Source organism: Mustela nigripes, chromosome 5 (assembly GCF_022355385.1).
Source record: "Mustela nigripes isolate SB6536 chromosome 5, MUSNIG.SB6536, whole genome shotgun sequence".
Lineage (NCBI taxonomy): Eukaryota > Metazoa > Chordata > Mammalia > Carnivora > Mustelidae > Mustela > Mustela nigripes.
The window spans coordinates 99537224-99550955 of NC_081561.1; the positions used below are offsets into that span (position 1 = coordinate 99537224).

General features: G+C 37.8%; 1 pseudogene; it reads left to right on the forward strand.

The window, feature by feature from the left end:
- Positions 1-13732, forward strand: part of LOC132018684 (glyceraldehyde-3-phosphate dehydrogenase-like) — a 50449-nt pseudogene that overhangs the window by 33708 nt on the left and 3009 nt on the right.

Genomic DNA, 13732 nt, shown 5'->3' on the forward strand with positions numbered 1-13732 from the left:
CCTCAAAAGCAAATGAATAGAATGGCACTAAAACGTGGGACCAGTGTTTTCAGTAAGCCTCCTGGATGAGGTCTTGAGTTGTATAGTACACATTTATGGAACTTATCTTCTTCCATCCATCTGTCCATCCGTCCATCCATCCATCCATCCATCCATTTATATTGTGCTAGGTTTCAGATTGAAAACTCCCAGGTGTGTTCCTTCAGGGTATTTGCATCATAAAGAGGACTTTGATCTTCAATTACCAGTATGTCCAAAGTTATTTACAGGAGTCAATGAGTCATTGATTATTCAATAACTAACTGGGAGGGAAAGCCACAACTTAAATTCCCTAAATATAACATTTTCTGAATATAAATTGGAAACGTTGTTACTCTAGCAAGAATAATTCAGTCAAAGCAAGTAGATAAATTATAAACTTTGTCCAAATATGAATCTGAGACTGATTAATCTATTAAGTGGCTTTCCAGTAACACAGTAGGTTAAATTCTATCATCCTGGATAAGCAAGTGTTAAGAAAGTCAGATTTGGTGTTTTCTGTTCTATTCTGGCCAGTCCTGACTCCATCATAAATTTCTAATCATTTCAATGATCTCTCACCTCCCACAAAAACATGAGGTGTCATCCCAGGCCACAACATATCTCAGGTTCATTTACACCCATCACAAACTCTCAATAAACATGAGTGTGCCTTTTCTCTGCTATATCCTTCACTTAACAGATTTGTTATCTTTCAACTCCATTAGTTCCATGTGTAGTCATAAATCACAGCTAAAAATGTTTATTTTTTTCTTGCCTTCATATTTCTCTCATACTCTATTACTTTTGTTACCCTGCTATTAAATGGTAGATTAGGGATGGACAAAATATGGTGAAAATACATAAAAAGGGTTTTGTACAGATCTTTATGAAAATACTCTAAAACTGGATTTTCAGTGAGTAAGGTTACATCTTATTATAACTTCCAGCTAAAGTAACTAAAATAAAGATTTAAGAAACAGAGCTTTTGAAAATTTCAGAAATATTAAGATTTTTAAAGTACTATAGACCAAATTGGGCTTTAAATAAAAAAGGCTTAACAAACTAAAAATTATCTTATTTAACAAAAACATTTCAAATGTAAGCTAATTTCTCCTTTTTCTTCCATGTTATCATTCTCCCCCCATTCTGATTCCTAGTTTTAATTCTAGTTTTATAAATTTACCCCATTCATGATTTATAAATGGAAATGAACCTCATTGAACACTATGCGCTTTTGTGTTCCTGCTGCATTCTTTATACCCCATTCAGGTGTTCATATTCACCAGCTCCTCTTTCTCACCTGTCATGCACCCATCCCTTTAATCAACCTTTTATCCCCACCATTCCACAGATGCAAGTGAATTTACTTGTTTATCAGATAGAAAGAGAAGAGACAGAGCACAAGCAGGGGGAGAGGCAGGCAGAGGGAGAAGCAGGCTCCCTACTGAGCAAGGAACCCAAAGTGGGACTTGATCCCATGACCCTGGGATCATGACCTGAGCAAAAAAGACAGATGCTTAACCAACTTAGCCACCCAGGCATCCTTAGGCTTTACTTTTTTTAGACAATGTTAGGTTCATAGCAAAATTGAGGGGAACATGCAGACATTTCCCGTATACATCCTATTCCCTCAAGTGTATAACCTCCTCTGTTGTCAACATGTTCCCACCAGAAGTATATTTATGATTGGTGAACCTACACTGACACATCATAATCACTGAAAGGCCATAGTTTACATTATGATTCACTCTTGATGTTGTATATTCTATGGGTCTGGACAAATGTATAATGACGCATTTACCCTTAGAGTAACACGAAATGCATTTTTCACTGGGCTAAAAATCTTCTGAGGTATCTCTAGTCATCCCTCTCCTCCCAACCCCTGGCATCACTAATCTCTTTATTGTCTCCATAGTTTTGCCTTTTCCAGAATATCAAAAACTGTATGTTGAAATCATACAATATGTAGACTTTTCAAATTGGCTCCTTTCACTAAATAATATGCATTTAAGATTCTCAGTGTGCATTCATGGCTGGATAATTCTTTTCTTTTTAGCACCAGCATTTCCCCTGTTGTCCTCATTCCAGGTCTGGCCATTCTAATATGTTTGAGTGGCATCTCATTGTTGTTTAACTTCCATTTCCTTCATGAGAAATGACATTGAACATCTTTTCATGTGCTTATTTGCCATCTTTATCTCTTCTTTGGTGAGATGTCTGTTAAGGTCTTTGGACCATTTTTTAAAAAATCAGATTGTTTTCTTATTGCTGGGTTTTAAAAGCTTTTTATGCATTTTGTATGATGATCTTTTTTTTTTCTTTTCAAGATTTATTTAAATTCTAGTTCGTGGGGCACCTGGGTGACTCAGTCAGTTGACTCTGACTCTTTATTTCAGCTCAGGTATAATCTCAGGGTCCTGAGATGGAGTTCCAGGGAGGCTGCTTCCTCTCTGCACCACTACCTCCCATTCATACATACTCTATCTCTTTCAAATAAATAAATCTTATAAAAAATTCTAGTTGATTACTATATAGGGAGTATTAGTTTCAGAGGTAGAATTTAGTGATCCACCCCTTGCATATAACACCCCATGCTCATCCCAGTAAGTGCCCTCCTTAATGCCTCCCCCTTTACCCCATCCTTCTGCTCACCTCCTCTCCAGCAACCCTGTTTTTTACCCTGTTGTTAAGGGTCTCTTATGGTTTGCCTCCGTCTCTGTTTTTAACCTTGTTTTTTCCTTCCCTTCCCCTCTGTTCATCTGTTTTGAAGCCTCCTCACAGATGAGTGATGGCTAAGTAATATTCCATTATATATACATGTTTGAAGATGTGGTATATTTTGAATAATAGTTCTTTATCAGATGGCTTTTGCAAATATTTTCTCCCAGGCTGCAGCTTGCCATTTTATCCTCTTGACCATTTCTCAAAGAGCAAAAGTTTATTTTAATTAAATCCAGCTTATCAGTTCTTTCTTTCGTGATCTTGCTTTTTGGCATTTTTTTTTTTTTAAGATTTTATTATTTGACAGAGAGAGATCACAAGTAGGCAGAGAGGCAGGCAGAGAGAGAGAGGGAAGCAAGCTCCCCGCTGAGCAGAGAGCCGGACGTGGGGCTCGATCCCAGGACCCCGAGATCATGACCCGAGCCAAAGGCAGAGGCCTCAACCCACTGAGCCACCCAGGCGCCCCGCTTTTTGGCATATTATTTAAAAAGGTAACACCAGTCCCAAGGCATCTAGTTCTACACTTTTCTTAGCCCATCTCATAACAGCTTGCAACATAGTTGACCAGTTTCTCATGCCCTCTTTATTGAAACACTCCCACTTTTGCTTCTTTGTCCTACTCACTGCTTACTGTAGTCACTTTGCTCACTGTGTCTCCTTTGTTTGAGCTTCAAATGTTAGAGTGTATCTCCATTCACCTCTAACTTTCCTCTCATCTGGTCCCATAGCCTTACATTTCATATTTATTCCTGCTATTCTACATGTGTATCGTGACCCCCTTGTTGAGCTCCAGACTACTAAAACCAGTTGCATACTTGACCTCTCCACACAGATATTCAATAGTCATGGAAAACATGGTCACATTAGAATTATTGATCTCCTAGTTTCATTCCTGTCCAGTCAGCTGTATCTTAGTAAATGGAAAACCACTCATTGGTGGTTTAAACCAAGAACTAAAAGGTTCTCCCTGACGTGCCTAAGTGGCTCAGTTGGTTAAGCATCTAACTCTTGATTTCAGCTCAGGTCATGATCTCCAGGTCATGGGATCAAGCCCCACATAGGACTACACACTCAGTACACAGTCTGCTTATCCCTCCCCCCTGCTCCCCTCCATTCACATGCTCACTCTTTCTCCAAAGAAAAGTCCTTGATTTTTAGGTTTTCCTCATATCATTCATCCAATCTACAGAATTCTATAGTTCTACATCTAAAATCTCTCTTGAATCCGTCTACTTTTTTTCATTTTCAGTGCTAATATCCTAGTTTTGCCATCAGAATCTCTTTATTGAACTACTCTGATCATCTTGAAACTTCCTCCTGTTTCCCTCCCTATAATCCATTATCCACAGAATAACCTAAATGATTTCATAAAACATAAACCATATCAAGCTTAAACCTCCAACGGTTTCCTTTTGTATATAGTAAAAGATCCAAATCCTTTAATTTGTCTCACAAGGCCTTTTATCATTTAAATCCTGACTCTTCCCTGGATGTCCCTCCTTGCCACCATACTTCTTACTCACCTGATAGTTATCTTTATTGTCTTTTATTTCTATCTTTATTGTCTTTTATTTCCTTAGACATGCCCAACCTCAATCCTGTTTTAGTTTCTTAATTCTTGTTCTTCCTTCTACCAAAAATGCTCTGAAGATTTACTCACAGCTGTTCCTTTGTTATTAAACTCTGATTTCAGATGTAATCTACTCAGACAGCTCTCTCCCATCACCCACCCCACCCAGAAGCACAGTCATTCTTTTTTTGTATAACCTTTGTTTTCTTCATAGCTCTTACAATGATCTGAAATGATCTTAATTAGTGCTATTGTTATTGTTTATTGTCTGTCTCTGTGCCTCTACTAGAATGTGAGTTCCACGGGGACAAGTACTTCATCTGACTTGTCTTATTATGGTTGTTTGTCCAGCTTCGGGAATAGTGTTTGGCACATTATGGGGACTCAACATTATTAGTTTTTCAATGAATAAATGAACTCACTGAATAGGCAAATTGTTAAGGGGCCACAAACTCTATGATCCTTGTTTTTGTAGTGAATCAGGATCTAGTTGAGTTGCATAGGGTCATAAATCAAAGCATCTGAAAGATCTTTATGTCTGTTTGCACATAGAATTGACTTTTTATAGAATTTACAGCCTTAATTAAACTGTGAGACAACAGATACTAGGAAATTGTATTTACTTGATTTTGCAAATGAGCACATTGACATCTATAGAGAGAATAGAGAACTCTTTAATGAAGTCAGATTTCTGAAGTGCTAACAATGTTGTGCTACTATGCTTTTTCTAGAAATGTGGCCATATCCACTGAAATGGCACCCATCCCAGTGCAATATCCAGGAACTATAATCAAGAGCTAAGTTACTGATACATAAGATAGTCCAGGGATACAGGCTAAATTAAAAGAAGATATATCATTATTTCTAAAACACTGCTTTGATTTTATTATTCCCTCCTCCTCAACCCACAGCAGAATCTCTTGACCTCCCTGACTTTGTCAACTAGCATATGCTGGAATTAAGGTTTATAAAAAGTAGTTATTTAATGATATTTGTAAAAGATTTGTAAAAGATTATGACAACATTTGTAACTCTATCCTATCTTCAGTTCCAAACACAAGGTGAAAATTAAAGTAAAAACATTGAACAAATTAATTTCGGCTTGGCAATGCTTTTCATTGACTGAAACAATTCTGAACTATAAATAAGTGTTTTTACATGTCTTACAATTTTTTTTTTTCTAACTAGAACACATTTCAAAAAAATTATTCGTATTCTTCACACATTCCTAGAGCATACTTTATAGAGTTGATCATCTCAGAAACAACCCAGTGAATACTAGCATCTGGAAATCCCATTATCTGCCCTGAGACTTATTATTAATCATAGTGACACAGGTGCTTGCTAAACATTTGGGGGGGAGAGGTAGGTCTAGAGAATTAGTTGTATCACAGGGAGAAAAGAGTGTGCTTTAGTGTTTTCCCTTGAAAACGTTGAGGGAATGACATCTGGTGCTTACCACCAGGAACAACAGTCCCAGGATGTCAATCCACTGCATGGTTTGCTAGTGTTAGGGTCACCAAGAAGACATGACTCACACAGGCAATGGGTGGAACACCACTTTTCTCATACAGAAGAGAGGCAGAGCAAGATCAACTTTAATAGTAAGCATCAGGACCCCACGGTCAGTAGATCTCATCCCACAGCTGATATGGGGAGAAGGTCTGCATGCATCTTTCTTGTCCTGCAGGTGAAGGGCCTTTTCCCTCCCCTACAAAACCGAAAGGACAACCGTATCAACACACACTTAAGCTGAACAGAAAACTATACAACAGACCTGAACAGGGAAAGATAAATTCCAACCAAAGACAAATTTACAGCTTGTGCTATAAGGGCTTTTTATCTTTCTGCAAGGAAATGTTCCAGGCCCAAGGCCACTCTTCTGCAGCTATGTTAGGGATTGAACGACTACTCGCTCATGAGTCCCCAACAGAAAATGTATTGGCCTAACTCAATGTTATTTTATGATACCTGAGGACAAGAAGGCTAACTGAAGCTTCTTTCTCAAACTCTACCCCCATATATCTTCTCCCCTACTATTTTTCTCCTTTACCATTTAGGAAGCAATAGTGCCTTTCCATACATCTGTTTCTTAGGAAGATTGACAGAGTTACAGAAAAAATACATTGGATTAATGTTCTAAAATATGCTTTTTAGAGTTACAGCAAACAGTTTTGAATGACAAACTGTGTTTAGTCTGTACAAGCCAGATACGTAAGACAGAAAAGTAATTTTGTTTGTTACATTTCTGAAACTTGATTTTAAATATGAAGAGAAAAATACCAAAAACAGTAGAACTTAGGTAGAACTCTCTAAAAATAAATGTACTAGTTTCAGTAATACTAGCTGGTATAACAAACGAACTTCAAGTTTATATGGCTTAAGACCACAGAAGTTTATTTCTTGAATGTACAAAAGAACAATGAGGGCGTTTCTGATTGGTAGCCGAAGGTGACACGAGGTGGAACTATGCTCCCTGTAGTCACTCATGGATACTGGGCTGGACAAACAACCATAATAAGACAAGGCATAGTCTTGTCTTTTAATATCACCATAGGTGTTGATGTCTGACCAGTAGGAGGGAGAAGAAAGTGTTAAGATTGTACACTTGCTCCTTAACTGCCTTAAGGGCCTGGGAAAAAAAAAAAATAATGTCTTCCATTTTCTTTTCTGCAAGAATTAGTCACATGGCCCTCGTTAGACAAAAAGGGTGCTAGTGAATGACCATTTTTCCAGGGGACAGTTCTATTCCCTAGAAGAATTTTGAAATAAGAGGTCCACAAAATGAGTCAGTGGTGGTTGTTTCCTAGAAAAGCAAAACACTTGACTCTGTTAATTATTTTATTTTTATATTTTTAGGATTTTATTTGAGAGAGAGAGCATGAGAGAGAGGGCATGAGTAGGGGAGGGGGTAGGAACAGAGAGAGAGGGAGAAACAGACTCCCCACTGAGCAAAGAGTCTGATCCCAGGATCTGGGACTATGACTTGAGCTGAAGGCAGATGTTTAACCTACTGGACCCCTCAGGTGCCCATCCCATGTTAATTCTTAATATTGAAACTTCGATAGGAATGGCCAAGAGAAACTGATAGATTTAGGGTTCAGAGAGCAGAGAGTGTTTGTGCCCAACTTCCTGTATGGAACTCAGAGGTAATATAACATTATTGAACACTCAGTACTAAAATGGGTAGCATCAGTGGAGCTGAAATTGTGGTAAAATACTTCTAATCAGACACACAGTTTGAAATAACACTCATCTCCAAACTACCAAAGGTCTATAAAGGTGTAGGAGAGCATCTAAGGTAGCTTATCCTACTCCACATTGATGTAAGGTAGGCTAAAGATGCCTTTCAATTATGAAAAGAATAATACAGAATAAACAGCAGGGGTCTAATGACTGGAGAATGGGGTCCAGCAGACCTTGGCAGCAGGTTTCAGCAGGGCTGGATGCTGACAACCAAAGGAATGGTTGCACTGGTAGAGTTGGGTTTCCCTTCTCTGAGAAAAGAGCTGAGTTAAATAAAGGTACAGAAAAATTAATAATGTCATTTGACTGCACAGAAGTTTGGTGGTTCAAAATACATGCCTCATACATCTAAATACTGAACACTGCAGCATTAGTAACCATCTCAACAATTAGAAAAGTATACGTTTTTTTTTTTTAAGATTTTATTTATTTATTTGACAGAGAGAGAGACAGAGATCACATGTAGGCAGAGAGGCAGGCAGAGAGGAAGGGAAGCAGGCTCCCTGCTGAGCAGAGAGCACCATGTGGGGCTTGATCCCAGGACCCTGAGATCATGACCTGAGCCGAAGGCAGAGGCTTTAACCCACTGAGCCACCCAGGTGCCCCAGAAAAGTATACAGTTTTAAAGTCATCTTTCCATTTCAGAATTTTATTTAATAAGATATTTTAATCATTAAACCAATACTAGATTCTGTATAATGATCAAGTTGAGGCTTACATATTTGAGATCACTGTTCTTTTTTTTCTTCCTCTTCCATAACATCTTACTACATTTGGTGTTTTTCTTCCAATTAGGAGCCAAGTATTCTTCCCACTCGACAATCCTTTTAGCTGATTATGAAAGAGCATTTCTCTCATGGCTGGTAACCATGTGGGCCTCTCACTCAACAGCAGTGTCAGTGGCTCTCAAAGACATCTATGGGTCTTGAGGTGTCCAAGCCTTTCTCAGTTGCTTTTGAAAGAGCTCACCTTTCCCTTTTTACCTCCATACGGAGAACCTTTGAATCTGTCCAGGATGTTGCCTTTCTCTCTTTTTCTTTTGGAGTTGGCTCCAAACGGTTGTTTCTGCCATATTCCCACAGCACTTCCAAAGGGTGTACTTTAAAGAGGTTTTATTTTAAATCAGACCCTCATATATAGACCCTACAAAGTTAGTAGAAATATGTTTGGACATTTTCTCATGGTGGCAAGAGAGATAGAGAGAGTTATTCTTCAACAGATTCACTCAAGTTAATATCCACACAGCCTGCCTCATACAATAGCCCATTCCATTTGTATACCTTGAAAACTTCGGGTATTTTACTCATCAGTGACTTTACAACGTGAAGACAGAATAGTTAAGAAATGTAGCCATCACACTGTATAGATTTGAGGTGATCTTTCATTCCTGGTTCCTTGAATTACCTAATTATAAAACTGTGCTACTCAATAATTAAGTGATACACTTTTAGAGTACAAAACCAAAGCAAAACTACCATTTTATCCTTTATGTCAATATATAAATGACATTTATTGCTGGTTGCAAGTTTTTGTTAAGATCTAACAGTGACCCTCTATTACTTTTCATGTCAAATAAAGCTCATGCACCCCTATTCCAAGTCTAATGTGTTTGTGAGGGGTGCTGTCATTAACCTACTACCACCGTCCCAGTCATCCTTTGGTCAGCAACAAGTGAGTATTTAATCTATGGAATGTCAGTAAGAGGACTTCATTAGAATTTTTCACCTTGGTACCAAAGTGTGCTTCAGCCATATTCTTGTGATAGCAGAGAGAGTGAAGGCAACATAATAGCAAGGAGCAGAGAAGATAATTAAATTAAATTAAATTAAATTAATACCAGTAAATTCTTCCACCTAAGGAATTTGAAATGAGTTTTGATACAACTGACCAATCCCTAACTCTGCCAGGATTCTAATTATATTCCCTAACAATGTATATCTCAGTGAAGAGAAGAGTGTTTACAGGGATTGGTTAAGTCTTTTAAATCAAAACATTGGTGGCTGAGTTGGTGCCAAGCTAACTGTCCTTGAAGAGGGGCTATTCCTTTGAAGTAACCACTGGCAAAATTTGTTGGGAAGTGATGATGATAAACATAGGAGCTATTTCATAAAATATCTGTGAGAAATAGTAAGTCTTAGTGAGATTTACTGTGAAATTTGGAACTCAGTAGAAACCAAAGAGAAATGTCCCCCTTTACAAGAGGTGTGATCATCTGTACAAGTGCTACAAAGTTACTGTCAATGGCCTAAATGTAAAAACTAAGTTGTGGCTGAAAATATCCTTTGTACAATAAGAAACTATGAAATTTCAAGTTCTACTCACTGCAGAGAGGGAATAAAGGCATGATATTGCATTGATCTGTTTGTTACACTAGACTTACTAGAAAGTGAAAAATCATAAAATTTGAGACCATACTTTTTTTCTCATCAAAGAAGGCATTTAATTAGATATTAAAGACTATTTCATTTCATGGTTAGCAGGACCATTCTTCTGCACAGAAGCCTGAAATGTCATAATTGTATTGATGAGTTTTATGTTCCTACTTTAGAGATCTGTCCTTATTCCTCAAAAAGAGCCACAGTAACATACTGACCTAGTCACACTCAGTTTCACTTTTTTGTGTGACTTGATTAGTCACACAGATGATATAAACTTAGCACTATACTAACTGTTTTGAAGATTTAAAATAGACATGTAAAATGCTTTTGCCTTCAAGGATATTTAGTAAGGATTTATAAAATTAATTCCCAGAGAAATGATAACGTCTGTTAAATGGTGTTTCTTACGAATATATTTTCTGTACAAGACAGGTCAGTTTGAGAATGAAACCTATCACTGGGGATAAGAAGGCTCAATGTTGAGGAAAGTGAGGTTTGGAAGGGATAATAAAGATCACTGTGGTCAGTGATATAATATAATATATTATATTATATATATATTATATATATATATATAATTATAATTTTTTCTATTAAAAAAATATTGAGGGGCGCCTCTGTGGCTCAGTGGGTTAAAGCCTCTGCTTAGGGTTAGGTCATGATCCCAGGGTCCTGGGATTGAGCCCGCATCGAGCTCTCTGCTCGGCAGGGAGCCTGCTTCCCTCTCTCTCTCTGTCTGCCTCTCTGCCTACCTGTGATCTCCGTCTGTCAAATAAATAAATAAAATCTTAAAAAAAAAAAAAGCTATTGAGCTTAATAAGGAATTGATATCCTTTGATGGAAAGGTAATGCTAAGTTAAAATGGGCTCTCATAGCTATTTAGGAGAGCAATAAAACAATGATCCAATGTAAGTAAAAAGCCAGCAAAAAACCAATATTCATATAATAATTTTCATTGATGCTTAATTTACCTCAAAATTATTTTTCTGTTAAGGTCAATATATCCTTTCATTCTGGACAACTAGAAATTATTATCTTAAAATATTAATATAATGAATCACTGAACAATATCTAATAATGATCACTATTATAAGAGAGTATTTATCTATACAACACTATAATATTTTTCTCCTTCACCTAACCAGAAAGAGATTTATTTCTCTTGAAAAATGAGAATTTTTATCAGCGTTTCCAGGTTGTCCTCTCACCAAACACCACATTATTCACTATTGCTGATTACGCATATTTGCAAACATTTAATTTTAGAATATAGTAGATACTTAATGAACATCTTCTTTATTCATCAAGAAATATCGCTGAGTTATTAATCCCGGAAGGCTTGTCCCAACTGGAGGTAGAGGGATGAATATGAAATAATCAATAAAGACAAGCAGTGTTCAGAGAAATAGGCTTGCCAAATTTACTCTGCCTAAAAATTGAGGAACTCCCCCTTAGCAGTTAGCCCTTGCTGTGACTCATACTTAGTGGGGGCCACCAGACAGCAGCCAGCAAAGGCCCTGCTGTGGTTGCTCTAGTCTACTGCCTTGAGAGGTCTATGAATAGCTCAGTGATATGCTTAATAAAAAGTGTGGATGATGAGGCTTATCTGTCTGCACCATCAAATAAACAATTACAAATTTCTCCTGTGCATGGTGCAAAACTCACATATTACCCCAGGACAGGGAAACCAATTACAATAAGAAACTACAATCTGGGGTACCCCCACCTCAATTTTGCTGGAGCTCGGGAGTTCCTCTAGACGCGAGTCCTCAGCTTCCCCACATTCTTTTTGAGAACTTTTGATGTGAAGGACAGCAGAGAAATGGAGGAGGACCTTGTGGGAATATTGAACCTAGATTCACATATTTGCCTTTTTTTCTTTTCTATTTCAGAGAAGAGATACTGCAGCATGTTTGCAGGATTGGTGGGAATTATCCAGAGAAAGAGATGGTGCTGGTGAAGAAAGGGAAAACTGCAGAGCAAATCTCTGACAAGGTAAGAAAGCACTGGTGAAAGGTGAGGGTGCAGAGAAGGAAGGGGCCTCTTCCACCGGAGCAGGGGAAGGCAGCGGCAGGGCAGGTGCTGGTAAGATCCCCAACGTGGTAATAAGAGGGAGACAGAGCTCCCTTCCAATAGCTTCTATGTTCCTTTACACTGAAGTAGAAGACAGTTCTATATTCTGCAAGATAAGGAAGGTAAAGAGAGGTTCCAGAAGAGAGGAGACGGTATGAAATAATCACCCAAGATAGTGTTTCTCAAATAATCCAAGGTAATAGACCATTTATTTTTATTTGCAATCCACCATGAACAAATACTTTTATAAAATAAAAATGAAATACTGGAATATTAAATTTTTAAAAAATCAGATAAAACTGAAACAAGACTTGTCTAACATTAGATTCAGGAGCATTAAACTTATCCCTTGAAATTGCTCTAAAAGTTTGCAAATTCACTCTTCATGGACCACTAATAAATAGCTTATAAAAGAGTACCAGTTTCTGGAAACTTTAAGAAGCACAGATCTGGAAGAGAGAGGCTTCAAAGCTTGCTAGGAATGCATTGTAAAATTTCCTGCCAGTGTTACCCAAGTGTCTAAACTAGCTACCCTGAATTATGTTATTTTTCTGTGCAAAATTCAGCTGTTTAGGGTACAGACAAGAAAAAGCTGGATGGGAGCGCCTGGGTGGCTCAGTGGGTTAAAGCCTCTGCCTTCAGCTCGGGTCATGGTCCCAGGGTTCTGGGATCGAGCCCCACGTTGGGCTCTCTGTTCGGCGGGGAGCCTGCTTCCTTCCCTCTCTCTCTCTGCCCGCCTCTCTGCCTACTTGTGATCTCTGTCTGTCAAATAAATAAATAAAATATTTAAAAAAAAAAAAAGAAAAAGCTGGATGACTGGATTCCATAGGACTTAAACTACTGCTGGTGGAGAACATCAGAGCTCAAAGATGGCAGTGCTTTTGCAAAGGCCAAATAGACCATGAGATATAAACTGAGCAAAGAGTAGAACGAGGTATGAGGAGGAATGATGGTTAGTAAGAAAATTATGGGGTTAGTGGACTAGCAGCTTCAATATCGAGGAATCCTATCAGTGGAACTGGATGACACAGGGGTGTTGAGACGGAAAGTGAGAGGTCTGAAGTCACACTTTCAGAGTTTTTAGGAAAAGCAGTGGCTGAGAGGTCATTTCAACAAGTAGCAGAAGAGAACTGGGATAAAATATCATTGGAGGGACTCACTGACAGTAAGAATGGAATGGAGAAAAGGATTTTGAGTCAAAAACTAAAGACCTTACTGAATGAAGGAAAATTCAGAAAAAGGGGGCCGATTTAATAGTCAAATATCATGAATATCAAAAGAATAGCGAAGTTTTGGCAAGATAGAGTAGAATAAATTATAAAAATTATAAAAATTAGCAATGTGAAGAAAAAAAAAAAAAGAAAGAAAGAAACTTCACTTTCTGGTCACAGGTACCTGGAGAGTGAAACCAAAACAAAACAGAACAAGTCTTCATTCTGCAGACACAGCTCAGTCCTCAGAACCTTTTAAATAACAGAGTTAGAATTCCAGAGGGTACCATGGAGAGTTTATATGTGCTTAGTTCCACAATCATGGCCAGTTAGATCCAAACACCCCTCCCTCTTTTTTGGCAATAGAATCAGAGATAAAGCAAAACATACTGCTGATATATATCTTTAAAAAACCAATGTCATGATATATGAGACTATTCCCCTATAATGAAACATGTCAATAAAATGTTGGGATGCTAATAGACTAACAATACTTTATATAAATTGAATTT